General features: G+C 46.1%; 1 protein-coding gene and 1 non-coding gene across 2 annotated transcripts in view; both read right to left on the bottom strand.

Annotated features, from left to right (window-relative positions):
- caln1 (calneuron 1) overlaps positions 1-27,701 on the bottom strand; it is a 482,787-nt gene that overhangs the window by 368,377 nt on the left and 86,709 nt on the right. The gene's annotated exons all lie outside the window — the stretch shown is intronic.
- Positions 19,240-19,327, bottom strand: trnay-gua. The gene is given in 2 exon segments: positions 19,240-19,275; positions 19,291-19,327. It is a non-coding gene; the product is annotated as a tRNA-Tyr (tRNA).

Genomic DNA, 27,701 nt, shown 5'->3' with positions numbered 1-27,701 from the left:
CCTCAATGGATACAAACCTAGGGCGGGATTCTTCCCTACCCGGCGGGGGGGGGGGTCCTGGCAGAGCAGAGTGGCACCAACCACTCTCCGCACCTTTAGGGGCCAAGCCTTCACATTGAGGGGCTAGGCCCGTGCCGGAGCGGTTAGCACCACACCGACTGGCGCCCAAACCGGCTCCAGCGGCCTTTGATGCCCGCCGCCCGGCACCGGGGCTGGCCGAAAGGCCTTCGCTGGTTCGCGCATGCGCCAGTACGTCAGCTGCCACTGACGTCACCACCGGCGCATGCGCGCTGTGGATTCTCTTCCGCCTCCGCCGTGGCCCCCGGGGGCCCGCTCGCGCTGCCGATCCCGCCGCCACCAGAGGTGGTTCAAACCACGGCGGCGGGAGAGGCCTCTAGGCGGCGGGACTTCAGCCCATCGCGGGCCGGAGAATCGCCGCAGGGGGCTTGCCGATCGGTGGATGGTGTTTCCCGCCCCCGCCAATTCCCGGGTGGCGGAGAATTTCTGCCACGGCGGGGGCAGGATTTTCGGCGGCCCCGGGCATTTCTCCGATCCTGCGGGGGGTCAGAGAATTTCGCCCCTAACTTCTCTAACTTATTCTCATAAGACAACCTGCCCATAACTGGTAAGTTGAGTAAACCTTCTCTGAGCTTCTTCTAACACAATCACATATTTCCTCAAATAAGGGGACCAATACTGTACACAATACTCCAGATGTGGTCTCATCAATGCCCTGTACAACTGAAGCATAACCTCCCTAATGCAGAACAAAGCCAGCAGCGTGGGTTCAATTCCCGTACCAGCTGAGAATTCTGAATTCTCCCCCTATGTACCTGAACAGGCGCCGGAATGTAGCGACTAGGGGCTTATCACAGTAACTTGCAGTGTTAATGTAAGCCTATTTGTGACAATAACAAGATTATTTTTTTATATTCAATTCGCCTCACAATAAATGATAACTTTTTATTAGCTTTCCTAATTGCTTGCTGCACCAGTCTACTAGCCTTTTGTGATTCATGCACTAGGATACCCAGATCCCTCTGCACCTCAGAGCTCTGTATTCTCTCACCATTTAGATAACAAGCTTATTTTTTACTTTTCCTGCCAAAATTAACAATTTCACATTTGGCATTCCATTTGTTAGATTTTGCCCACTGACTCAACCCATCTGTGTCCCTCAGTATCCTCCGAATGTCCTCTTCACAATTTACTTTCCTGCCTATCTTTCTATCATCAGCAAATTTTAAAACCATACCTTGTCTCTTCATCCAAATCATTTATTTAAATTGTAAAAAGGTGAGAACTCAGCAATGATCCAGGTGGCACATCACTCATCACATGCTGCCAACTAGAAAATGACCCGTTTATGCTTAATCTCTGTTTCCTGTTAGTCAGCCAGTCTTCAACCCATGCCAATATGTTATCCCTTGCACCATGAGCTTTTATTTTGTGCAAAACCTTTGATATGTGCAAAATCTAAGTACAGTACATCCATTACTTCCCCTTTATCTGTAGTACAAGTGACTCCTTCAAAGAACTCCAATAAATTGGCTAAACATAATTTCAATTTTACAAAACCATGTTGACTTTGCCTGATCCACTTGAAGTTTTACCAAGTGCCCTGCTATAACACCTTTAATAATGGTTTCTAAAATTTCCCTCTGTTAGGCGAACTGGCCTATAGTTTCCTGTATCTCCCTTTTTGAATGAAGGAGTTACAATGGTATCAAGGGCAGTCACTCCCACTTCACCTCTGCAGTTCAGCTCTTTTCTCCATGTCTGAACCAAGGCTGAATTAGGTCAGGAACTCAGTGACCTTGGCCGAACCCAAACTGAGCCCCAGTGAGTAGGTCATGACTAAGTAAGTGCCGCTTGAGAGTACTGTTGATGACCCCTTTCATCACTTTACTGATGTTCGAGAATAGCCTAATGAGGTGGTAATTGGCCAGGTTGGATTTGTCCTACTTCTTGTGTACAAGGCATACCTGTACAAGACAGACCTGGGCAAGTTTCCACATTGCTGGGTAGAGGAGCACAGAGTGAACATTGAGCAGCCTAACCATAGCCAGATGCTGTTTTTTTATTGAACATGATTTTTATTGCAGCCAGCTGAGTAGTGCAAGCTGTGACACATCACCAAGTGGAAGTGATTAAACGTACGAGGCAGTTGTATTTAATGAGTAACAAAGGACTGAGTAAGCGCCTGTTTCCACCCAGATGCATAACACACGATAATAGAAATGGCAAAATGTCGGACAAAGAAGTATTCACCGTGGGGGTTGGGAGACATGCTGGCACTGGGTCTGCAATGCCTACCTGGGCCACTATGTAGCACATTGTACCTGGTTGGACATGGAGATATGCAACATGCTAACATGTTAGCCTTTCACCCCCTAGTCGCTGCAGCCCTGGGGAATACACTGCAGCTGTCCAAGCTGGAGCTGCTCGAGGAGGAGGAAGCTGCAGCAGTGGAGCCTGCTCCAGACGAACAGGAGGCAGCTGCTGAGTATGGAGAGATGGCCATCAATCAGGCCGATGAGGAGTAGCAAAGGCGGTGCCGCATGAGGCCGCGTGTGTACCAGCAGCACCTGTCTTTCGAGGATCTGCCGAGGTGGGTAAGCTGTCAAAGACTCCAGCTGAGCAGCGTGACAGTGCGACATATCTGCCAAATCATGGCTCACCTGACACTGCGGAGGAATGTGGGAGGACATCCGCTCCCGGTGGCCGTCAAGGTGACGGTCGCCCTGACCCTGTACACCAAAGTCTCCTTCCAGTCGTCGAGTGAGGACCTGTCCGGGATCTCACAGAGCTCTGTGAAAAGATGGACCCGGGCTGTCACGGAGGCCCTATATGCCCAGCCGGCACAATACATCCATTTCAATGTGGACCGAGCCCACTAGGATGCCCAGGCAGCCGGGTTCACTGCCACCGCCGCGATGGCCCGGCTCTAGGGGGTGATCGACGGGATGCATGTCCCCCTACGAGCACCTGCGGATGACAAGCCAATCTTCACAAACCGAAAGGGGATCCGTTCGATGAACACGCAGCTGGTGTGTGACCATAAGATGTGCATCATGCACGGCTGCACCCAATACCCGGGCAATATTCAATGCCTTCATCCTGGCACACTCAATGGTTCCTGGCCTCTTCGAGGTGACCCTCGGCTGGGGGAAGGGGACAGTGGTTATTCACTGCGGTCGTGGCTGATGGCACCTATCCAGAGGCCACAGACCGACATGGAGACCCGCTATAACGGCGCCCATACAGCGACCAGGCTTGTGGTCGAGCGGTGCTTCGGCACCCTAAAGATGCGATTCAGACACCTTGACCGTTCTGGAGCGGCTCTCCAGTATCGCGCTTGGAGGGTCTCCCACATGGTGGTGGCCTGCCACGTTCTCCACAACATCACGCAGCAGAGGGGCGACATGCTGGAGGAGAAGGATGAACATCGGTCCTCGTCCAACAAGGAGGATGCAGGGGAGAGTGAGAATGGGCAGGACATGGGGCCCAGGCAGGCATGGGAGGGCCCAGGCAGGCATGGGAGGCTGCACATGTGCCCAGGGCCAACATGCACGGGGAGGACACGTCCGCCCATTCCCCCCCACACCCCTGCTGCCTCTGCAGTCAGCCCAGACCAGCTCACCCTTCACACCTTTCTGACAAGGCACCGAGGCAGGTAGTAACTTTGTGTACAGGTGTTTAATGTGAAAACATATATACAGATTTGGTCTTTAGCCCCAATCGCTAAACTGTGCCCTGCACCCATGTCTGCCAACTTAACTGGTTTCTAGTTTTCTGGCCTTTCGGACCCTAATGTTAGGCCTAGGTGGACCCCTAGTCGGGACACCAGGAGTGAAGGCAGCCTGCTGTGATTGCAGCCCTCCGACCAGGGTGCCCTGTAGCCACCGTCTTCTGGGGCAACGGGGCTTGGATGGGTCCAGCTGCTGCTCGGGTGTCCCAGGTGGCATGGTGCCACCCTCTTCTGCCCACTGCCTATGTGATGTCCCAGGGACAGGAGTTGGGGGGGGGGGGGGAGTACAAGGTGCTGTGGTGTTCCAGCACAGTGGAGGGTGTTGGAGACAGGAGGGTACAGTGTATATCCAACTGCAGCTTGTCAGCCTCCTGAGTGTCAATCATGAACCCAGCGAATCCCGCACCATTTCTCATTGGAATCGATTGTGTTCCATGTGGAACTGGTGCTCGCCATTCAGAGGTCGCTGAATCGGTCCAGTGAGTTTTGCTGTTGTAGAAGTCCACGAATCTTGCCGTGACACTTAGTCTCAGGATCAGAGATTCTGGCCGCATATATTTTACCTTCAATTGGAGATTATACTTCTAATTTATATTTTTAAAAGTTAAATAGCAAAATATACAGCGATATGAAAACAGAGAAGTAGGGTTAGTTATGTAGGTGTTCATCTGCAGTACAGGCTGAGGAGGTGGAAAACAGTGGGCGGAATTCTCCGCAACGGCCGACGCCATCGTGAAACCCGGAGTGTTTCACGATGGCGTCGGAGGTCGCTCCTCGCCCCCTATTCTCCCCCAGGAGGGCTAGGAGCGGCGTTTTGTGCAACTCGGCCGCCGGGCCTTGACGCTGGCGTCAAGGCGGCACGGCGATAATAAGGCGGCCGGCGGCGCATACGTGACATCAGCCCCGCATGCGCAGGTTGGCCGGCGCCAACCCGTGCATGCGCGGTTGCCGTCTTCCCCTCCGCTGCCCGCAAGACGTGGCGGCTTGATCTTGCGGGGCGGCGGAGGGGAAAGAGTGTGTCTCTTGGAGATGCCGGCCAGACGATCGGTGGGCACCGATCGCGGGCCAGTTCCCTCCCGAGCACGGCCGTGGTGCACAATCCCCTCTCCGCCCCCCACAGGCCCCAAACTCACCTTTCGTGCTATGTTCACGCCGGCAGCGACCAGGTGTGGTTGCCGCCGGCATGAACAGATCGGGAACGGCAGGCCGCTCGGCCCATCCGGGCTGGAGAATCCCACGGCGACCCGCGATTCTCCTAGCGGCGTGTCGCAAAACGCGACACACCATTTTGGAGGGGTGGGAGAATCGCGGGGGTGTGCCTGAACGGCCCTCCCGCGATTCTCCCAACCGGCCTGGTGAGCGGAGAATCGCGCCCAGTGACACTGACAGCGCCATCCTTTGTCTGGAGTGTAATTGCAGCATGACAAGTTTCCAGAGACATTTTCTGTTGTACATATTGGCATAGGCATTTACAATGAAATTGAAAGAAATATTTTCATTTGGCATTTATATAGTGTGTTTCATGACCTCGGGATGTCCTGAATGGTTTTACAGATAATGAAGTACTTTAAGTATGGTCACTGTTGTAATGTCAGAGACACAGCAGCCAATTTTAATGCAAGCTCCCATCACAAACAGTAATGTGCCAATGCCCAGACAATCTGTTTAGGGATAAATATTGCCTGGCAACCAAGGTTAACACCTCTGCACTCCTTAGTAACTGTGGTATGGGATATTTTGCAGAGAAGACAGGTCCTTGATTTGATGTTTCACATAAAAGGTGGTGGGGTGAATTCTCTGGGTTTCCCGGCGGTGTGGACGGCTACAATGGGAAATCCCATTGTCCAACGGCGGGAATGGAGAATCCCGCTGTGAGTGACGGTCCGTCGCGCAGAAACGCACGGTTGGAGAAGCGGAAAAGTCACCCTGGTATCTCCAACAGTGCAGCATTCCTTCAGTACTGCACCGGAGTGTCTGCTTAGATAAAGTTGGCACAAAACTGGGAGAAAAGCAGAATTCTGTACAAATGCATGCAGACAGATAAGGGTTCTTTAATAAATCCTATAAATGTGGGTTGTGGTGTGTTATAGTTCATGCTGTAGCAATATGCAAGTTGCAGTCAGGAACAATGGATAATGACGGCAAAGGGTCCACCTTTTCTTCCACATAGCAGACCAAGAATCGCTTCCCAGCCATTCCATCAGCCACTTGGAATCTTGGAAAGATTTGCCAGTTGATACTCAGTCTGCTTAGCCACATAATGAAAGCACCTACCCGGGCTAGCAAATTCTAAGTTGGAACCCAACGCTGCAGCATTCTAGCTCAGGCATAGTGATGCTACCCAATGCACCACGAGTCCTTCACATCATAGATGTAGCACTTTTCAAATAATTTTCCAGCAAGTTTTATTTCCTAAGAGAATCTAGAGTAGGAGACTTATTATTCATTATCCAGTTGACTACAGCCGATGTTGGAGGATGTGAATACCACTGAGATTGCTATTCTAATTAGGTATTCATGAAGTGATCTATGCTGACAGCCAGTCATTTAGATTGATGGCAGTCAGAGATATTCAGCTGATTATTTAATGGTCTATAAATCACTGACTTTAAATGTAAATTTATAGGTATAGTAAGAGGAAAATAAACAGCCAGATTCATCTATGAAAAATAGAAGCTTATTAACTATTTAACAATTATTAGAAATGCCTGCACAAAATTATAATTATATTCCAAATAAACACAGACAATTATCTTTCCAAACTAATTGAAAGACTACAGAAAATTAATAGGGACAGCTCTTCAATTAAAGCAGATCTAAATTCAATATGCAAATCCTGTTTCCTGCTTGCACCTGATTGGCCAAAATTGCATATCATTAAATTAGAATCTATAGCATTTAATATATATCTAGCTTTTCAGTGTGCTTTAGAGTTTCATTTTTATTGTAGATTGGTTAACGAAAGACTAGAACAGTTATTTTTAATCATGTATTTTACTCTAGAATGAACCTCACATTTACATCAGAGAATTAAATTTATTTAAGACCTGAGGCAAGATTGTTAAGTCCCAGTGGGGCTGGGAACAGAGGCAGGTGGGCACAATAAATGGCACCTCCGGCTGACATGCCAGTTTTCGGTGACCGCTCAGGCCTTCAGTAATTTTCTTGAGGGCTGGGGAAGGCGGGCCCTCGGACCTGTGTCAATTTGGAAAGAAGGACAATTAACCTTGTTAATATGCCGATTCTCTGTTCATTTGGACCAGTTTGGAATTTTGGTGGGGGCACACAGGTTGCCCGTTGGGTCAGAGACAGTCTGGGTGCATAGAGGCAACAGCATAGCAGGGAGCCAGTCAAAACCGCGGAATTAAAACAGGTGGGCCCATAAAAGGGAGCATGGATGCGAGGGATGCTCAGCCATTGACACACAGGTGCCATCTGGTGTGTAGAGCAGTGGTCTCCAACCTTTTTGAGCACAGGATCACTTTTAGAATCTAAATTCGGCACAAGATTTACTCTTAAAAATTTAGCTTTACTAAAACCCCTAAAAATATACGCTGTGCATAACACTCACCTATTCTCTGTGTGGCACCTGTGCTTGCCCACTATCTGTGAGTGCTGTGAAGTCTAGGTCGTAGTTTCAGAAGGCCAGTCTCACACGGTCCATCAAATTAGCATCTGTGAGATGAGTGCGATATTTGGACTTGAGTATTTTCATCTGGGAAAAAGCCATCTCACAGAGGTATTTGGAACCAAAGTAGGCTTTCACCTTGAGTGAGCAGGATGTCTGAAGAAGGAACTTCTCTCTGTTTACAAGTTCCCAACAGCCTTTATCCTTTGACTTATCATTTACATGGTGATGATCTCTATGTCATGTCCACTGCTTTGTTCAAACGCCTGCTGTAATTGTGCTGTCAGTTCTCCTCTGTCCACTTGAAGAAAAGGATTTGAGGCAAACATAGAGATTTGTTCCATCTTGTCTAGCTCCTGAAATCGTGCGTGAATTCCTTTTCCAATTTGTTCAGCTGGTCACAGAATTTGTTTGGATGGAACGCCTTCTGCTTGACCTGTTTTGGACTTTGTCCAGATTTGGAAAGTGCTCAGTAATGTTATTCTTTAACAGAGAGGACCACAGGCCCAGTTTTAACTTGAACGCATTAACTGCACTGATCATGTGCGACAGGTCACTGGGCTGGATTCTTCGGCCCCACCCGCTGCGAGATCGCCAAGGGTGGGTCGCGGACCACGTAAAGGTTCATTGACTTGGAGTGGGAATTTCCAGTCGCCGGGCAGGCGTGGCCGGAGAATCCTCTGCGTCTCCCTTGCAGTTCGGAATTCAGCTCATTCAATTTTGCACTTACGTCCGTAAGAAACGCCAAGGCAAACAACCACATTGGGCAGCACAGCGGTGCAGTGGTTAGCACTGCTACCTCAGGGCGCTGAGGACTGCGTTCGATCCCAGCCCCGGGTCATTGTCCGTGTGGAATTTGCACATTCTGTCCGTGACTGCATGGGTTTCATCCCCACAATCCAAAAAGATGGGCAGGGCAGGTGAATTGGCCACGCTAAATTGCCTCTTAATTGGAAAAAAAGAATTGGGTACTCTAAAATTATTTTTTTTTAATCTAGCAACCACGCATTATCTGACAGCTCGCTGTACACCTCATTTCGTGATTTAAGAAAGATGACAATTTCAGGAAGCAGATCTAAAAATCTCTGGAGACGTTTCCTCGACTTAACCACCTCATACCTGTATGAAGGATTAGCTCACCATAGGTGGGCATCAAGCTCATCAAGCAACGATTTGAACAAAAGATGTTGCAGAGCTCTGGCATGAATTGAGTTGACTATCTTGGCAGTAACTGTCATCACGTGAGTAAAGTCAATACCCCTGCTCGCCAGCACTTGATGATGGATAACACCGTGGTAATTAACAAAGGAAGGGAATTCAGGGTGCTTTCTGCAAAGTGAAACAAAGCTTGCATTGACACCCAGCATTGACGGTGCACCATAGGTTGTGATTGAAACCGGTTTCTTGATTGGAATGGTTTTCTCAGTCACATACCTTTGAATTCATTGTAGACGTCCTCACTTTTTGTCCTCTCTTGAAAATGAAAATCGCTTATTGTCACGAGTAGGCTTCAATGAAGTTACTGTGAAAAGCCCCTAGTCGCCACATTCCGGCGCCTGCCCGGGGAGGCTGGTACGGGAATCGAACCGTGCTGCTGGCCTCCTTTAAAAGCCAGTGATTTAGCCCAGTGTGCTAAACCAGCCCCTCTTAGAGTGGCAAAAGAGTGAGAAAGTCCTCCTTCGCTGTTGAGTCTTTGAATGCCCTGTGAATGAAAATGATCAGCAACATTCACAGCCTGTTAAGTCTTGGTGTCTTTGCTGAGTTCTCTTTGCAGACAACAATTCCACCCTTTTGGCTCCTGTTGAAGCGCCAAGCTGCATGCTCTTGATGGCTGTCATAATTTTATCTTTGTTTTTAAAGTCTTTGAACCTAGTGTCGTAGCAACTGTCATAGACCCCTTAATAACTTGGCCATCAGTGAATGGTTTCTTATGGTTCACCAGCAGATGGTGAATGAAAAAAAAAATCTCTTTGCTAGCCTTGCCTTTAGTCACAGGTTTTGAAATGAGTGGCCGTTGAGCTTCCAAATTTCCTTGAACTCCACAACTTTCCTTATCCGAATAATGCTGTGTAAATGGAAATTTTCTTGAAATTTTGCATGCATTGTCTGTGATGCCGTTCCAAATGACCTTTTTTATTCAAGGCTACACTGTAGTGGACGAGACAAATGGTCTTGTCTTTGACATTCGTAAAAAGAAATTCATTTCCTCATTCCTGATGGAAATGGGAGGTTTTTTTCTCCCTTGGGGGTCGCTGGCTCCTTGCTTATCATTTTGTCTTCAACCAGCCTTTTCAAGTTTTGGCACCTGCGGGATTCTCATTGCCCAAGACTTGTCAAGTTTTGGTGTTGTTTGGTAGCAATGAACTGATTCTCTCAGCATTACGAGAATCTGGAAGATCTAATGCAGGTAGGGAGCATGCAGTGAATGTTAGAACCCTCAAGAGCATTGACAGTCAGAGAGATCTTGGTGTACAGGTCCACAGGTCACTGAAAGGGGTAACACAGGTGGAGAAGATAGCCAAGATGGCATACGGCATGCTTGCCTTCATTGGCCGGGGCATGGTGTATAAAAATTGGCAAGTCATGATGCAGCTGTACAGAACCTTAGTTAGGCCACACTTGGAGTACAGTGTTCAATTCTGGTCGCCACACTACCAGAAGGATGTGGAGGCTTTAGATAGGGTACAAAAGAGATTTGCCAGGATATTGCCTGGTATGGAGGGCATTAGCTATGAGGAGAGGTTGAATAAACTTGTTTTGTTCTCACTGGAACGAAGGAGGTTGAGGGGCAACCTGATAGAGGTCTACAAAATTATGAGGGGCACCGACAGAGTGGATAGTCAGAGACTTTTTCCCAGGGTAGAGGGGTCAATTACTAGGAGGCATAGGTTTAAGGTGCGAGGGGCAAGGTTTAGAGGAGATGTACGAGGTAAGTTTTTTACACAGAGGGTAGTGGGTGCCTGGAACTCGCTGTCGAAGGAGGTGGTGAAAGCAGGGACGATAGTGACGTTTAAGGGGCACCTTGACAAATACATGAATAGGATGGGAATAGAGGGATATGGACCCCGGAAGTGTAAAAGATTTTAATTTAGACGGGAAGCATGGTCGGCGCAGGCTTGGAGGACTGAAGGGCCTGTTCCTGCGCTGTGCTTTTCTTTGTTCTTTTTAATCCAGAGTCTCATGTAATTTGGCGCCGTTCAGCAGGCAATGAAAATCGACCATTCAAGACCCTGGGATCGGCCTGTCATTCACTATTGACTATATGGTGACCATTGGTGTAGAGGCTGTGGGGAGAGGGTGTCTCTACACATTCAGGCAGTGGAGCAGGTTTTGACTCTCCTGCCATCACAGGTACTTAAGAGGAGGCAGTTAGGATTGCAAACATTATTGTGAGTGCAGCTCAGTGCAAGTAAGGCTGGTGATGAGATTACAGTTCTCAAATCCGGGGCGCAATCTAATGGAAAGTTTCTAAGTGTGGTAGCAAGGGGCAATAGCCGTGTGCTTCTAAAGTTAATTAGGGCTCTCAACGGTGCCCTGTGGGCTTCACGCCGGAAAAGACTGTCCCACCAGCTGATTTTCCTGTACTGAGCTCAGCACAGCAGGAGAGCAGCTCTTAAACCGACCCCGCAGAGGAAAACCCAGACAGCACACAGCCATGCCACGGCACAAACCGACCATACGATTCAGAGATACATACGTGGCCAGACTGTTGAACGCAGTGGAGTCCAGATGGAATATCCTGTTCCCCCGACAGGTCGGAGGGTCAGCCACAGGACAGCCAATGCCGCCTGGGAGGCAGTGGCAGCAGCTGTAAGCACGGAGAGTGTCACTAGAAAGACCACCACTCAAAGCTGCAAGAGGCTCCCTGATCTCCACTGGGCCGCACAGTAAGGTGGCATGTGAGTTGTTAATGCCAGACAGAATGACCTTCCCTCCCACTGACCACATATCCATTCTCCTGGTGTCTTCCAAGCGAACACTTCGGAAGAGCACACCGTTTGATCCTGATCTCGCCAACGGAAGCAGGCTGGTTAGATTGGAAACCATTCAGCGTCTGGCTCATTTCCCGATTTTGGACTCTCCCACAATCTAACCAGCCCCCTTGGATTCATGCCCGGCATGGCTGTTAGGTTGCACCCATTAAGTCGATTGGCAATGAGGATCAGCAGTCTCAACAGCAGAGGCAGAACAGGGCATGGGAAAGGCGGGGGCAAGAGATGAGGGGCAGAAAAGTAACAAAGTCCATGCCCTTCAACAAGGAGTTTTCAGAGAATCAATCCTGTAGCAGACTGCACCTAACCAGGCAAATTTTCACTGAGATTTATAGCAGAGGCCCTCACATCTCATGGCTCTACTCCCCATGCCCAACCCATACATATCAAAGTCACTGTGCCCTTGAATTTCTCCATTTCTGGCTCCTTCAAGCATCAGCAGTGGACATCGATGACCCCTTTCAAATGGCAGCACACCGTTTCACAGGTCACTGATACCCTCAAACAGTTGGAGCCTTGCAAGCATAAAGGGCAGTGGGATTCGCCTCCAACACTGGATTCCTGGGAGGCACGATAGTGCAGTGGTTAGAACTGCTGCCTCAAGGCGACGAGGACCTGGGTCAATACTGTTATGGCCAGCGTTTAGAGAACCCCAAAGTGTATCAGGGAGTTCACCTGACCCACAACATTTAATAGATTGTGATATGGGGACCAAACGGCCCACTCTACAGGTGTGGTGCAGCAGAAATGAAGTTCCTAATAAACTCAGTCCTGAATCTACTTCCCCTTATTTTGAGGCTATGCCCCCAAGTTCTGCTTTCACCCGCCAGTGGAAACAACCTGCCCACATCTATCCTCTCTATTCCCTTCGTAATTTTACATGTTTCTATAAGATTCCCCCCACAAATACAATCCCAGTCTACTCAACCTCTCCTCGTAATCCAACCGTTTCAGCTCTGGGATTAACCTAGTGAATCTCCTCTGCACACCCTCCAGCGCCAGTATGTCCTTTCTCAGGTAAGGAGACCAAAACTGAACACAATACTCCAGGTGTGGCCTCACTAACACCTTATACAATTGCAGCATAAACTCCCTAGTCTTTAACTCCATCCCTCTAGCAATAAAGGAAAAAATTCCATTTGCCTTCTTAATCACCTGTTGCACCTGTAAACCAACTTTTTATGACTCATGCGCGAGCACACCCAGGTCTCTCTGCACAGCAGCGTGTTTTAATATTTTATCATTTAAATAATAATCCCTTTTGCTATTATTCCTACCAAAATGGATAACCTCACATTTGTCAACATTGTATTCCATCTGCCAGACCCTAGCCCATTCACTTCATTTATCCAAATCCCTCTGCAGACTTCGGTATCCTCTGCACTTTTTGCTTTACCACTCATCTTAGTGTCGTCTGCAAACTTGGACACATTGCCCTTGATCCCCAACTACAAATCATCTATGTAAATTGAGAACAATTGTGGGCCCAACACTGATCCCTGAGGGACACCACAAGCTACTGATTGCCAACCAGAGAAACACCCATTAATCCCCACTCTTTGCTTTCTATTAATTAACCAATCCTCTATCCATGCTACTACTTTACCCTTAATGCCATGCATCTTTATCTTATGCAGCAACCTTTTGTGTGGCATCTTGTCAAAAGCTTTCTGGAAATCCAGATATACAACATTCATTGGCTCCCCGTTATCTACGGCATTGGTAATGTCCTCAAAAAATTCTACTAAACTAGTTAGGCACGACCTGCCCTTGATGAACTCATGCTGCGTCTGCCCAATGGGACAATTTCCATCCAGATGCCTCGCTATTTCTTCCTTGGTGATAGATTCCAGCATCTTCCCTACTACTGAAGTTATGCCAATTGGCTTAACACAACCGCTGGGTACTGTCTGGTTTAGGTATCATCACTATGGGTGAACTCCATTGGCTTCAACCCACTTCAATTATGCCATTTTTAAGCATACTCTCAATCTCTTTGTTAACCTGTGCCAATGTTAAAGGGTTAAGTCTGTATGGATGTTGTTTGATTGTAACAGCATTTCCCAAATCTACATCATGTATAGCCATTTTAGTACTTCCCAATTTATCTCCACAAAATTGCCCATGTGATATCAATAACTCTTTCAGGTCAGTTTGTTTTTCCTCTGGAAGGTAACTCAATAATTTATACCAATTTTTAAGAACATCCTCATTTTCCAATTTAATTTGAGGTATGTCAAATTCACTGTCACCTGGATTTGGTTCGTCACTTTGAGTTAAAATCATTAAAACCTCCTTTTTCTCTCCTTCCCTTTCAAAGCACCTTTTAAGCATATTCACATGACACACTCGGTGAGTCTTCCTTCTATCTGGTGTTTTTACCACATAATTCACCTCACTTAATTTCCTTTCAATCTGATAAGGTCCACAAAACGTAGCTTTTAAAGGTTCACCTACCACTGGTAGCAACACTAAATCTTTATCTCCACTGGCAAAACTACGAACTTTGGATTTCTTGTCCACTACCCGTTTCATCACGTTTTGTGCACCTTTTAAATGTTGTCTAGCCAATTCACCTGCTCTATTTAATCGTTCCCTAAAGTTGGACACGTAATCCAATAATGTAATTTCCGATTTCCCACAAACCAATTTTTTCTTCATCAATTTAAGTGGTCATCTTACCTCATGACCAGAAATTAGTTCAAAAGGACTGAATTTGGTTGACTCATTTGGTGCATCCCTAATTGCAAACAGTACGAATGGAATTCCTTTATTCCAATCCTCTGGATAATCGTGACAATAAGCCCTCAACATTGTCTTTAATGTCTGATTCCACCTTTCTAACACTCCTTGCAATTCTGGATGGTACGCAGTTGATTTAAATTGTTTTATTCCTCAGCTATCCATAACTTCTTTGAATAACCTTGAGGTAAAATTTGATCCTTGATCTGATTGTATTTCTGTGGGTAGTCCATATCGAGTAAAGAATTTAAGTAACTCCTCCACAATCTTTTTAGCTGTAATATTACATATTGGAATGGCCCCTGGAAACCTAGTAGACACATCCATTATAGTCAAAAGATATTGATTCTCATTTTTTGTTTTCGTAAGTGGTCCTACACAATCAATTAGGACCCTTGTAAAAGGTTCCTCAAATGCTGGAATGGGTATTAAGGGCGCTGGTTTTATCACAGCTTGAGGCTTCCCTGTCACTTTATATGTGTGACATGATTGAAAAAATTAACTACATCTTTATGTAGTCCAGGCCAATAAAAATGTTTCTGGATTTTAGCTTGAGTTTTCCTTATTCTCAAATGACCTCCCATTGGTACCTCATGTGCAACTCGCAACACCTCTTTTCTATACCCTATTGGAAATACTACTTGATGAACTTCTGCCCACTTTTCATCCGCCTGCATATGTAAAGGTCTCCATTTTCTCAATAAGACATTACTTTTACGGTAATAACACTCTGGTAGACACGCAGCTTCCTCTTCCATGTATGCTTTCGGATACATCCGTTTTATTTCTATATCTTTTTGTTGTAACTCTGCCAATTTTCCTGAACTAAAAGTATCCGCCTCATCCTCCACCTGTTTTTGTTCTTTTTCAACCATCTGATCAAAAATAGTTTCTGATAATTGCACTTCAATGTCATCTTCACTCTCTGATTTCTCCTCTTGTCTTAACCTGTGCCTTTGCGACCTTGTTATTACACAAACCGGAAAAATCCCAGGATATTCGTCCTTCAACACTTCAGTTTTCTGATTTTCCACTGGCTTATCCACTACAGTAGGCATCACTCCCACCTGCGATCCAGCTATATCATTACCCAAGATAAACTGTATTCCTGGACAAGATAGTTTCTCTATTACTCCGCCTACCACTTCACCGCTCTTCACTGGACTTTCCAACCTTACCTTATATAATGGAACACTACTCCTCTCACCCTGAATTGCACATATTACCACTTTTTCTGGCAATATTCTTCCCAAACTACACAACTCCTCATCTCTTACCATTAAAGTTTGACTTGCTCCCATATCTCTTAAATGTGTGACTTATTTAGCTGGTTCTCCTGAGACACATGAGTAAACTTTACCCACACAAGTAAATTCTTTAAAGACATCTGGCACCTTCTCACCAATCACCTCTTGATCAGGCTGTACAATCTTTTGCACCTCCTTTGCTTCACTTGGGCTTTCCTTTACCACTTTAACAAGCCCCACTGTCTTATCCTGTTTTACCATATCAGCCTTCCCAGTGGTTTGCTTCAACCACCAACACTGTGACTTTACATGGCCTCGTTTATTACAGTGAAAGCATTTGAAACTTTTCATTTCTTTTCCACCCTCCTGGAGTTCTTTTTTAATCTGAGGTACACTCTCCTTATTATCGCCCATCAGATCACCTTTACTTTTAACACTTGAGTATTTCTCATGTCCCCAGTTTCTATCCCTCACAGGCTGAAACTGATGTTGGAAACCAAGCTTTAATTTATGAACTAATTCGTAATCATCTGCCGTGTCTGCTGCTGATCTCGCAGTTTTAACCCTCTGCTCTTTCACATGAGTTCTCACTACATCAGGAATTGAACTTTTAAACTCCTCCCCAAGTATAATTTCTCTGAGAGCTTCATACGTTTCAAATTACGTATTTTCAAAGCCCTTATCCACCTATCAAAATTACTCTGTTTGAGCTTTCAAACTCCATTTAACAAAATTTTTTCCTTCAATTTCTAAACCTTTGTCTGTATGCTTCAGGCACTAGTTCATATGCATCTAAGATAGATTTTTTCACCTCCTCATACGCCCCAGATACCTCCTCCGATAATGATGCAAACACTTCACTGGCCCTACCTACCAGCTTTGTTTGAATCAGTAATACCCACATGTCCTGTGGCCATTTCATTTCTTTAGCTACCTCCTCAAATGAAAAGAAAAAGGCTTCCACCTCCTTCTCATCAAACCTTGGCAATGCTTGGACATATTTAAATAGATCCCCACCAAGCCTTCGACTATGACGCTCTTTCTCACTATCCTCATCATTATCCTCAAACTGTACATTTCCCTTTATGTCTGTCAATTTTAACTGACTGATATGTTTCATAGCCATTTTCTGAAGTTCAAACTCTCTCTCTTCTTCCCTTTCCTCTCTATCTCTTTCTTTTTGTTTTGCTAGGGCTATTCTTTCTTAGGTTCTTTCTTCTCTCTCCTTTTCTTTTTCCCTGATCTGTATCTCCCTTTCTCTTTCTTTTTCTCTCATTACATATTCAAGCTGCTTTAATTCTTTTTCATGTTCCATTTGTGTAATTTGTAACTAAATTTTTGCCATGTCTAATGAGTCAGACTGTATCTCAGGAACTTTAAGTGCTTAGCCACCTCCATAATTACCTCATCTTTTCGCATTTTGTCAGGTAATGTTAACTGCAATGTTTTTGCCAAATCTAAAAGTCTGTTTTTAGTCTCTGTCCATAAGGTACTGCGCGTGACCATCTCCACCCCCAAAAAACTTCAGAGCCTGTGAAAGAACCATTGTCCACAACACACTGTCCACTTAAACTAGAATACCACACCTGAAAAGCAATCACAATATGCTCACCTCTCACTGTCTTTATGTTCACTAAGCCAATCCAATAGATAGACTTTTATCCCCCTCGAGCCCCCAATTTGTTATGGGCCAGGGTTTATTGAACCCCAAAGTGTATCATGGAGTTCACCTGACCCACAACTTTTAATAGATTGTGGTATGGGGAGCACATGGCCTACTCTACAGGTGTGGTACAGCAGAAATAGAAAAGTATTTTTTAAAGCAAAACAATGTTTATTCTATGAACTCAAGTTAATGTTTTTGAAACATACAGTGAACATCTTATCAACCAACAATTCAAATTTAATTAATTTAACTCACTAAGTAATCCTTAAGCTGTCGTTTTAACACCCAGAAGTCATAGAGTCATAGAATTTACAGTGCAGAAGGAAGCCATTAGGCCCATCGATTCTGCACCAGCTCTTGGAAAGAGCACCCTACCCAAGCCCACACCTCCACCCTATCCCCATAACCCAGTAACCCCACCCACACAAAGGGCAATTTTGGACACTAAGGGCAATTTATCATGGCCAATCCACCTAACCTGCACATCTTTGGACTGTGGGAGGAAACCGGAGCACCCGAAGGAAACCCGCACACACACACACGGGGAGAACGTGCAGACTCCGCACAGACAGTGACCCAAGCCGGGAAATGAACCTGGGACCCTGGAGCTGTTAAGCAATTGTGCTAACCACAATGCTACCGTGCTGCCCCAAGACTTAAGACTTTAAAAAAACTTTTAAAGAAACACACCAGGTTAAAGTCACTACTGAGAGCAGTTATTAGTTTTAAATCAACAAATGATTGATTTACAGTCTTTAGATTACAGAGAGAGAGAGACCAATGCGCCTTCTGGCTGTGACTGCAGCTATCCAGCTCTGAAAACGAAACTAAAACACACCCTGCAGCAAACAGCCTAAAACGAAAGTAAAACGCTGACTGACCCAGCTCAGCTCCACCCACTATCTGACATCACTGATAAACACCCATTTCTTAAAGGTACATTTCTTAAACATCCATTTCTTAAAGGTACTCTCACATGACAATACCCATGTGGAGTTGGCACATTCTCCCGTGCCTGCTTGGTCTCACCCCTACAACCCAAAGATGTGCACAGAATGACACAGTTCATCGAGGAGCAGGAGGTGAAACAGGAAAAAGAAGAGGAAGATGCAGAGTGTAGAGGTGCCCAGGCTGTGAAGAGAGTTGGCCAAGGGTCAGTGCTGGACTGTCTCAGGGCCGGCCTCATATGGAAGCCTCAATTTCATGAAACATCTGATTCAGACATTTTTCTAACCCAAGAGGATGACATGGTCTTGACCACACTGTGAGCTGCCCGTGAGAACACTTCCTTTGAAGATGCAGCCTTGAATAGATCCATACTTATTGCTAATGAATGATCTGGTAGTTTTACTGTCTCCCTTCAGACTGTTTTGAATTCCTTCACCACTAGCCCCCTCAATTAATGTCATAAGATCATATATAGCATAGCGCAAGGGTGAACTTTCCAGTGTTCCTAGAAAGTCAGTCCACTCAGCCTGAATCTCCCAGATTTGACTCACCAGCAAGGACCATCTTGGATCTCTGTTCCTTAAATTTCCAAAACTCCCACCTGTTTTGCGTTCTTCTTTTTGAACAGAAAACTAGCTGTCACCAGCATTCTGCTTGGCTCTGAACACAAACAGTCTTTCTTTGCTCTTCACTGCACATACATTGTCTCTCTCTCGCTCTGTGTGTCTCTGTGTAACTATGTTCCAGAAGCAGCTGCCCCTTTTCTGTTTCAGGTGTGGAAATTACCGTTTCTTTTCAATATGTTTTGGGTTTCTTTTCCAGATCACATGGGCCTGTCTCCAGGAAGCGGTTTGGTATGGCTACCATCCCACCAGTCACAATATTCCACTTCACTTTAAGTTAAAGGTTATATTTTAAAGCATAATCATCTTGCAAAGTCCCGCATTCATAACAAATCGTACATATGGAGAAAACTATTAGTCAAAAATATATTTCCGGTGCGTTTCTTAAGGATAATGGAACACAAGGGGCGGAATTCTCCAGGAATCGGCGGGGTGGGCAGAAATGAAATGAAATGAAAATCGCTTATTGTCACGAGTAGCCTTCAATGAAGTTACTGTGAAAAGCCCCTAGTCGCCACATTCCGGCGCCTGTCCGGGGAGGCTGGTACGGGAATCGAACCGTGCTGCTGGCCTGCTTGGTCTGCTTTAAAAGCCAGTGATTTAGCCTGGTGAGCTAAACCAGCCCCTAAATGGAAGGGGGCTTCCTTCGAGCCGGAATTGAACCAGCGACCTAAGGATGTCAGTTTAAATCATCTACAGTCCTCCGTTCTACCAGCTGAGCTATCGAAGGAGAGAAGGAAATGGCGCAGTGGAGTGGCGGGAACCACTCCGGCGTCGGGCGGCCCGACGCCGGAGTGGTTTGCACCCCTCCAGGCGGCGTGGAAGGCCTTTGGCGCAGCACCAGCCTGGGCCAAAGGGACCCCGCCGGCCGGTACGGGTCCGCGCATGCGCAGGAGCGTCAGTGGCTGCTGACGTCATCCCAGCGCATGCGCGTAGGAGGGGGGTTCACCTTCACACCGTCCATTGCAGAGGCTTACACGGCTGGCGCGTAGGAATAGAGTGCCCCCACGGCACAGGCCCGCCTGCGGATCGATGGGCCCCGATCGCAGGCCAGGCCACCATGGGGGCACCCGCCAGGGTCAGATAACCCCGCACCCCCCCCCCCCCCAAGGACCCTGGAGCCCGTCCGCGTGGCCAGGTCCCTCCGATAAGGGACCAACTCCAATTTACGCCAGCGGGAACTGCATAGAACGGGTGGGACTTCGGCCCATCGCGGGCTGGAGAATCGCCAGGGGGAGCCCGCCGACTAGCACGGCGCGATTCTCACCCCCTCCAAATCTCCGGCGCTGGAGAATTCGGCAGCCGGCAGGGGCGGGATTCACGCCACCCCCCGGACGATTCTCCGACCCGGCGGGAGGTCAGAGAATCCCGCCCAAGGGCTTGTTTGGTATGAGCTAGCATCCAGTCTTATGTCCATATCTGTGAGAAATGGTAGCAATTTACAGAAGACCAAGTGGAACTGGTAATACTGCAGGGAGTCACACACCTAGCCAATTGAATCCTCATTGACGATGATAGTCACTGAATACATCTCCTATATCCAGAATTAAGGAGATTATAATGCAATGTCAAGGGTGCGGATGGAATTTAGGCAGAAGTGTCCATCAGAATGTGCAACAAGCCATAGTCCACTGTGACGTTGAGCACTTGTGGACCAGGAAGGCCCATTGCTTACTTAGATAGCCTGATGGATGGTTAAACTACAGCCGCTTAGTGCTCATTTCAATTGGGTGCTGAATTATTGGTAGCCCATTCAGCCTTTTTGGGTCCTCCTTCTTAATGGAGAGTCAACCTGGTAATATAGTAAACTACTTTATGTTGACTGTCCAATTTGATTGCTTCATGGCTGAATGATTTTACTAACATAACAATTCGGATCTCAAAGCTGAACACTAATTTTGATCTGAAGACATGTTAAAGGGAATTTTAATCATCATAAGACTAATTTGGACATTTAGATATCCAGCTGAATATCACTCTCTATCTAAAGGTTCTTCAGAAGGAAGATAATGATGTGAGGAGGCTTGCAAGGCAGGTCCACTTGTACATTAGGTTCTGTAGATGAAACGGTGTCAACATTTCTATGAACATATGCAGCTAATGTAATCATACCTGGATACATCTACGGACAGATCCTCATTATAGAACTGCTCAGTCCCTTAGAAGCCACTTCCTGGAAAGAAACTGCTGTACCAGTGACTGTCAAGGTGACCAATACCTTGAACTTTCATGCCTGTGGACCTTTCCGAGTAACAGCACGAGAAAATCTATCAAAATGTCACAACTTGAAATGCACAGTTGCTTTACTTGTCCAGGTCAATGATTTCATAAACTGGTCCTCGCCTTCAGCAAATGTGAGGGAGTTGAAGATGTGGATAGCGTGGTCCCCGGCTGTAGAGAGGAAGAAAGCAATCTTCCTGGCATCCGATGCAGCTTCGAGGTCGGTGGCTTCAAGATATAGCTGGAATTTCTGCTTGAAAATCTTCCAGTTAGCACCGAGGTTGCCGGCGATGCGGAGCTGCGGGGGAGGGCGGACGCTGTCCATGTTACCGGATGGCTGATCGCTGATCAAAGGCAGACTATCTCAAGGTAGGTCCGTCAAACTCGAGCATGACTCACTGGTACCACGATGTGTTGGGTAAGCTGGGTCTGCGCGAACTGCGTTTACTGCAGTGGTGAGAGAGACAGGCTTCCAACACTTGAAGAAATGCAACTCGATTTTATTGAACTCTAAACTATCATACATGCTTTAATTGTGGGTTGACACTATGCTGGCTTGACTGGAGACCTGAAGCTAACCTGACCAGACTATCTTGCAACCACATGGTGTATGTTCTAGTTGCTGCTCACGAGCTCTGACTGTCTCAGAGGCTGGATCCCCAGAGAGCGGGAAAACTAGTGCCTTCTGGCTTTATAGTGGTCGTGTCCTTTCTGGTGATTGGCTGCTGTGTTCTGTGTGTTCACTGGTCATCCTGTGTGTCAATCACTGCCTGTCTGTGCACCATCATATACCTGTGTGTATATTATGACAACCTCCATGACAACCAACCAGCCACAAGTGAATCTTTACCTTTTACCATCTGATAGTATTTTGCAGGTTATATATATGGTCTGAGGATGCAGGGTAGACTATTTAGGACAGCGATGAGGAGAAATGTCTTCACCCAGAGAGTGGGGAGCTTACGGAATTCGTTACCACAGGAAGTAGTTAAGGCCAAAATATTGTATGTTTTCGAGAACATTACGGATATAGCACTTAGGACAAAGGTGATCAAAGGATATGGGGAGAAATCAGGATTAGAATATTGGGTTGGATGATCAGCTATGATCACATTGAATGGCAGAGTAGGCTAGAATGGCCGAATGGTCTCCTCTTGCTCCTATTTTCTATGTTTCTACATTTCTATGTATTATGGTATGTGGATGGGTCAAGTCAGCCCCTATGTCACTCACTCATGCACACAAAGGGGTTCTATTGTATGTCATGAATGTGCAGCTGGTTTGCAGAATAATGCCCAATAATACCCACTCCCTAACAACTGTCATGATTCCTTTACAGGAATTGATGTTACTTCATTTTAAGAGCCTGGAGAACTGGGTAGATGGCTGCTGTGGACCAGTGCTGTTCACTGGAGACCTGCAACATTGAGGAAGCCATTGACAAAACAGAAATAAATAAATACGGAGGCACATGAAGCACTCAGGACTTGGTGGAACAGGCTTTCAATATGGTCAATTAAAGTTTCCAATGCATTGACTAATGTAATGTTTCAGAACTTTTGAATTACTTTTCCATACAGCTGAAAAAAAGTTATTTTTATGTAGCCTTTTTAAACAAATCCACATTCTCTCAAATGTAATAACTGTTGGCGTATTGCTGTTAGATGGTTAACATGTTAATCGCAAATTGCTCACACCATAGGTGATTGGTTTGTTTGTGTGAGTATTCAGAAATGCAATTCACCACTCTGTTAAAAAACACTCTTTGATCTACTTATGTATGAGAGAGGGACAGCAGAACAAAGAAGCCAGAAAAAGCAGTCATGCCTGAAAAAATAGGATTGTGGCTACAGTGTGCACTATTTGCAAGATGCAATGCAGCAACTTGTCACGGCTCCTTCCACAGCACTTTGCAAACCCATGACCTCCCCCACCTTGAACAAGCAAGAAATCATTCATTCCAAGATCCATTCCAAATCACGCACGTTCACAACTTGGACGTACATCACCATTCCTTCATCATCACGCGGTCAAAATCCTTTGCATCGAAACAAGAGGCCGATGTGTGGGAGGTTTGGATCGAGGACAGGCATAAAGGAAGCAGTAGAGATCCCCTGAAGTCAAGTCAAGATAACTCACTGCTAGAGGGCAGCAGCAGTGCCCAACACTGAAACTAAGGCTCAGCTGCAAGCTTCTCAGTGAGGCAACTGTGCGGCGTGTTGTGACCAATTTTCCACTGCTGGGCACTGATACAGGTTGGGACTGTGCTTCTGTCCCGAGGCCATACTAGTGATCTTGAATATCGATACCAGTCACAGCAGCTTGGTATTAACAGGCATAGCACACACTGAACATACTGCTCCCATTCAGCATTACGGCAGGGAGAGGGACGAGGAAAATCTTTGTTTCAATAAAATGAACAATGAATTTTAACAGTCATGTAATGTGACAAAATTAACTCGAACACAGCCTGAGTTTCACTCAGCAAATGCATTATTTCTGAGGGCCTGGGGTAATATGTTTTGATTTTAGTTTTCCAGCTTGACATATGGGACGAATTGAAATCTAGCGGGGGAAAAATGAACGCATAATCCAAATACAGGTTCCAGATTACAGTCCACTCTTATAATCTTCCGATTAAGTTTAGCCCATTCCATGAAGGATTTATAACCATTAAATATGTCACATCCATGGGCAGTATTTAGTAGAGGCGCCAGGTGTCTCTCTCGCCTCTTGTCGAGACCCCATGTCACTTCCCTTGGAGAAAGATCGCTGCATTAAATGCCAGCCAGGTGTGGGCGGGTGGACACGGGGCCCCTTCTCTTTCTGGCATGAAGGTGCATTCCTGTCATCTGCTGACAAACAGACTCTGTGCCAATTGCACAGATTTGCATCCTTTGAAAGACTGGTCACTCAGAGGGGATGATATACTCTCGATAATAATTGTCTCAATTATCTCAACATTTGGAACTAATTTTAGAGTTTCCTGGAAGCATGCACTAGCAATTAATTTGTGTTTTTGGTTGATTCATCCTACCCTGATATGTTGGATTAGTAATACAGATCTGGCACAGTTGGGCACACGGCCGGCAAGCAGCTGAGTTTATAAGGCCAATTCATTGAAATGTTTTGACAGTGCTCCAAGCACTTTTGTGTTTGTTGCACAGGGAGAACTCAAAGATTGAGGTGGGATTTCTAGTGCAAGGAGATTTTAAGTCGCTCTCTGCTGCACTTGAGAGCTGTGCTTCAGAATTCACTTTTTTTTAAGCAAACAACCTGCCCTGACTGGTTCCATTCACTCATCAAGTGTTCTAAACTCCACTACGTGAAATCTTCCGACAAAGGATTACCCTAGTTGGAAGGGAGCTCCACTCAGTGAGGTCTGCCAGATATGAATGAATGCAAGTGGCAGATGATATAATTAAAGGGCTGAATTTAGTGGTGGCGGAAGGAGCCACTGATGAGCCTCGAAGAGGAAGGGGGAACGACCTTGCTTCAGTGGTAAGCTGGAGCCGAGGCTACATTTTGTCAGGGGCAATTGGTTGCCATATTTAGAACAACAGTCCGCCCCCAAATGCTGCTTGCCAATCAGAGTGACTGGAAGCTTCACAGCCACCAGTAGGGGTAGCCAGTAGCTTCCCTCACCACAAGCTAAATGGAGTCTGGGGGGGGGGGGCGGGTTCTTGGGCCAGTCAAAGAAAGTAGGACCCTACCCCCAGACGCTACCGGGAGAATGGTAAATTGGCCTCTGTGCAGAAGCGTTGTGTGCCACCTTCCACTCCGCTGGCAAAATGGCATGGGCACGGCACCTCCGCCTCCTTGTGGCATTTCACGGGTTCTCCCCCTGCCTCCCAGTCAGCTGGGACCTAAAACTGGAAGCAATTGAGAGTGACCATTTTGTCAGCAGCACTAAGATGTATCAGTAAGTGTGCAAATATACAGCTGCATTTCATTAGCTTATCTTACAAAGCATCTGTATTCTGCTTCACTAAACACTTGATATATCATCACAGTGGAAGATCACAGTAGAGTTTGAACATTAGTGACCTTTTGTAAATGCACCAACAAACTGGTTTTCTTACATGCCACCAACACACCTTAATCCTGCCAACTATTAAACATGGCAAGTATGGAGGATGAAGTAGAATGGCAGCATCAGATTCCTTATTGTTGAATATTCGCACACTGACATAAGGCGGCGCCTGTACAAATGTCTTCTTTCAAACTGCACTTTCTAACAGTTGGCCCCTTTTGGACCTGCTGGGAGCTGCACATCTTGGGAGGCAGTGCATGCAAGCTAGCACTGAGATGACTGCTGAGGAGCACAGTGTTCTTGCAGGTTATGGCCATGCAGGCAGTTATTGAATGGAGGAGGGGGAGACCAGAGATCTCCTCAAATCCATGAATGCTATAATTTTTTTATTGCTTTTCATGCTTATTAACTCGTCAACCAGTGAGCCCTTCACCGCCTCACGTACTATCATTGCATCTCAGCTGTCTAACAATTTTCAATAACATGCAGGGGTCAATAACATGGTGCTCTCTAAACAGCAGCAGTTCCATTGCACAATAAGTGGTAAGCACACATTCGACCTTAAGGTCAAAATTTAAGTAAATCATTCACACGTGTTCTCATGACGAGAGGCTAACACGCTGAAACACATTGTAATAGGCCACAATCATTAAGGGTTACTGGGAAGAATAAAAGAGATTAAAGGAAATCGGATTTACACTAAATCTTTAAAACTCTGTTATTTTTAAAATTTGTTTATGTTTATTGCAATAGTTCCACATTTTAGTTTATAGTTAGGAAGTGTGCCCGGCTGCAGTATTGATACATATGTTGCTAGGAAGGTGTTTTATATAAAATATTCATTTATAATGTCATAAAATGGACATAAATGACTTCATAATGTTATCAATAAGCAGCACAGTAGCATTGTGGATAGCACAATTGCTTCACAGCTCCAGGGTCCCAGGTTCGATTCCGGCTTGGGTCACTGTCTGTGCGGAGTCTGCGCATCCTCCCCGTGTGTGTGTGGGTTTCTTCCGGGTGCTCCGGTTTCCTCCCACAGTCCAAAGATGTATAGGTTAGGTGGATTGGCCATGATAAATTGCCCTTAGTGTCCAAAATTGCCCTTAGTGTTGCCCTGGGTTATGGGGATAGGGTGGAGGTGTTGACCTTGGGTCGGGTGCTCTTTCCAGGAGCCGGTGCAGACCCGATGGGCCGAATGGCTTCCTTCTGCACTGTAAATTCTATGATAATCTATCTACATAAGTATTAAACATTTTTGAAAGGAACACTTTTCTTCAGCAAATGACACTGGCCCACAGCAGATAGCATGTTGCATTTGCAAACCTGCTTTTATGGAGATACAGGGCAGAATTTTCTCTAAATCTGGCAAATCTGGATGAAAAGCGGTATTGAAGCCACGAGCACCAATGGCGGCTTTCTCCACTGCACCATTCAGGACATTGTCATGTGAGAGTATCTTTCAGAAATGGGTGTTTTTTTACAAATAGCTGTAGTGGGTATACCTTTAAGAAATGGGTGTTTGTCAAATAGCTTCAGTGATGTCAGAGTGTCCATAGAGCTGGGCTGTCTGTCTACTTTTACTTTTGCTTCGAACAAAAGCTGGTGTGTGTCTGTGAGTTTTAGTTTCCTTTTCAGAGGGAAGAGCTGCAGTGAAAGCCAGCAGATGTGTTTGAATATCTCTACAAGTTTAAGAGTGTTCATTTGAGTGATTTTAAACTGATAACTGCTCTCAGTAGAAAATTTAAACCTGATCTCTGCATTAAAGAGGGTATTTGTCTCATGGATGTTGTAAGGAAAGATTAAGGGTTACTTATAGAGTACTGTATTCTTTGGGTGGACTATTTTAGTTGATGGTTGCTAAGATGTTTACTGTGTGTGTTAAAAAATTTTGATGGGATTCATAGAGTAAACATTGTTTTTATGTTTAAAATATCTATTAGTTCTCTGTTGCACCTGTAAAGTGAGCCCTTGTGCTCCCTGTAACCAAAATCTATTCAATGTTATGGGTCAGGTGAACTCCATGATACACTTTGGGGTTCTCTAAACGCTGGCCCATAACAACATGGAAAGAAAAACAGAAAAGGGCAGGTCCCCCGATGTCACACTGGTGGGTGGGCTCATGGGGTCACCATTTTTAAAGGCCTCCTCGGTACACATAAGTTCACTTTGTAGCTGCCCCCCACCCTCCGTGGGCAGCACGTGGCACAGTGGTTAGCACTGCAGCCTACAGCCTGAGTACCCAGGTTCGAATCCCGGCCTTGGGTCACTCTCCATGTGGAGCTTGCACATTCTCCCCGTGTCTGCATGGGCTTCATCCCCACAACCCAAAGATGTGTAGGTTAGGTGTATTGACCATGCTAAATTGCCCCTTAATTGGAAAAAAATAATAATTGTGTACTCTAAAAAAAAATTTAATTTTAAAAATAAAAAATAAAAGAAGCTGCTCCCAGTGAACCCCCCCCCCCCCTCCCCCACCACTACATGTAACCATCCTCCCCTGAAGGCCTCCTTGGAGATGTGGACATTGCGCGACAATCGCCAGGCAGGAAAGTTCCCTTCCAATTGGGGAACACTTCACCAGTCAAGGGCATTCAGCCTCTGCTCTTTGGGTAAGCGTTCTCCAAGGCGGCCATCAGGACACGCGACAACGCAGAAACACCGAGCAGAAACTGATAGCGAAGTTCCGTACGCATGAGTACGGCGTCAACTGGCACCTTGGATTCATGTCTCATTACATTCATCCCCCACCATCTGGTTTGGGCTTGTGAAATCCTACCAACTGTCGTGGCTTGAGATAATTCACACTTCTTTAACCTGTGATTATCCTTCTCTCCAGTCGCACCATCTG

Source organism: Scyliorhinus canicula, chromosome 12 (assembly GCF_902713615.1).
Source record: "Scyliorhinus canicula chromosome 12, sScyCan1.1, whole genome shotgun sequence".
NCBI lineage: Eukaryota > Metazoa > Chordata > Chondrichthyes > Carcharhiniformes > Scyliorhinidae > Scyliorhinus > Scyliorhinus canicula.
The sequence above is the reverse complement of the archived record's forward strand: the minus strand, read 5'-3'. Positions and strand labels throughout refer to the sequence as shown.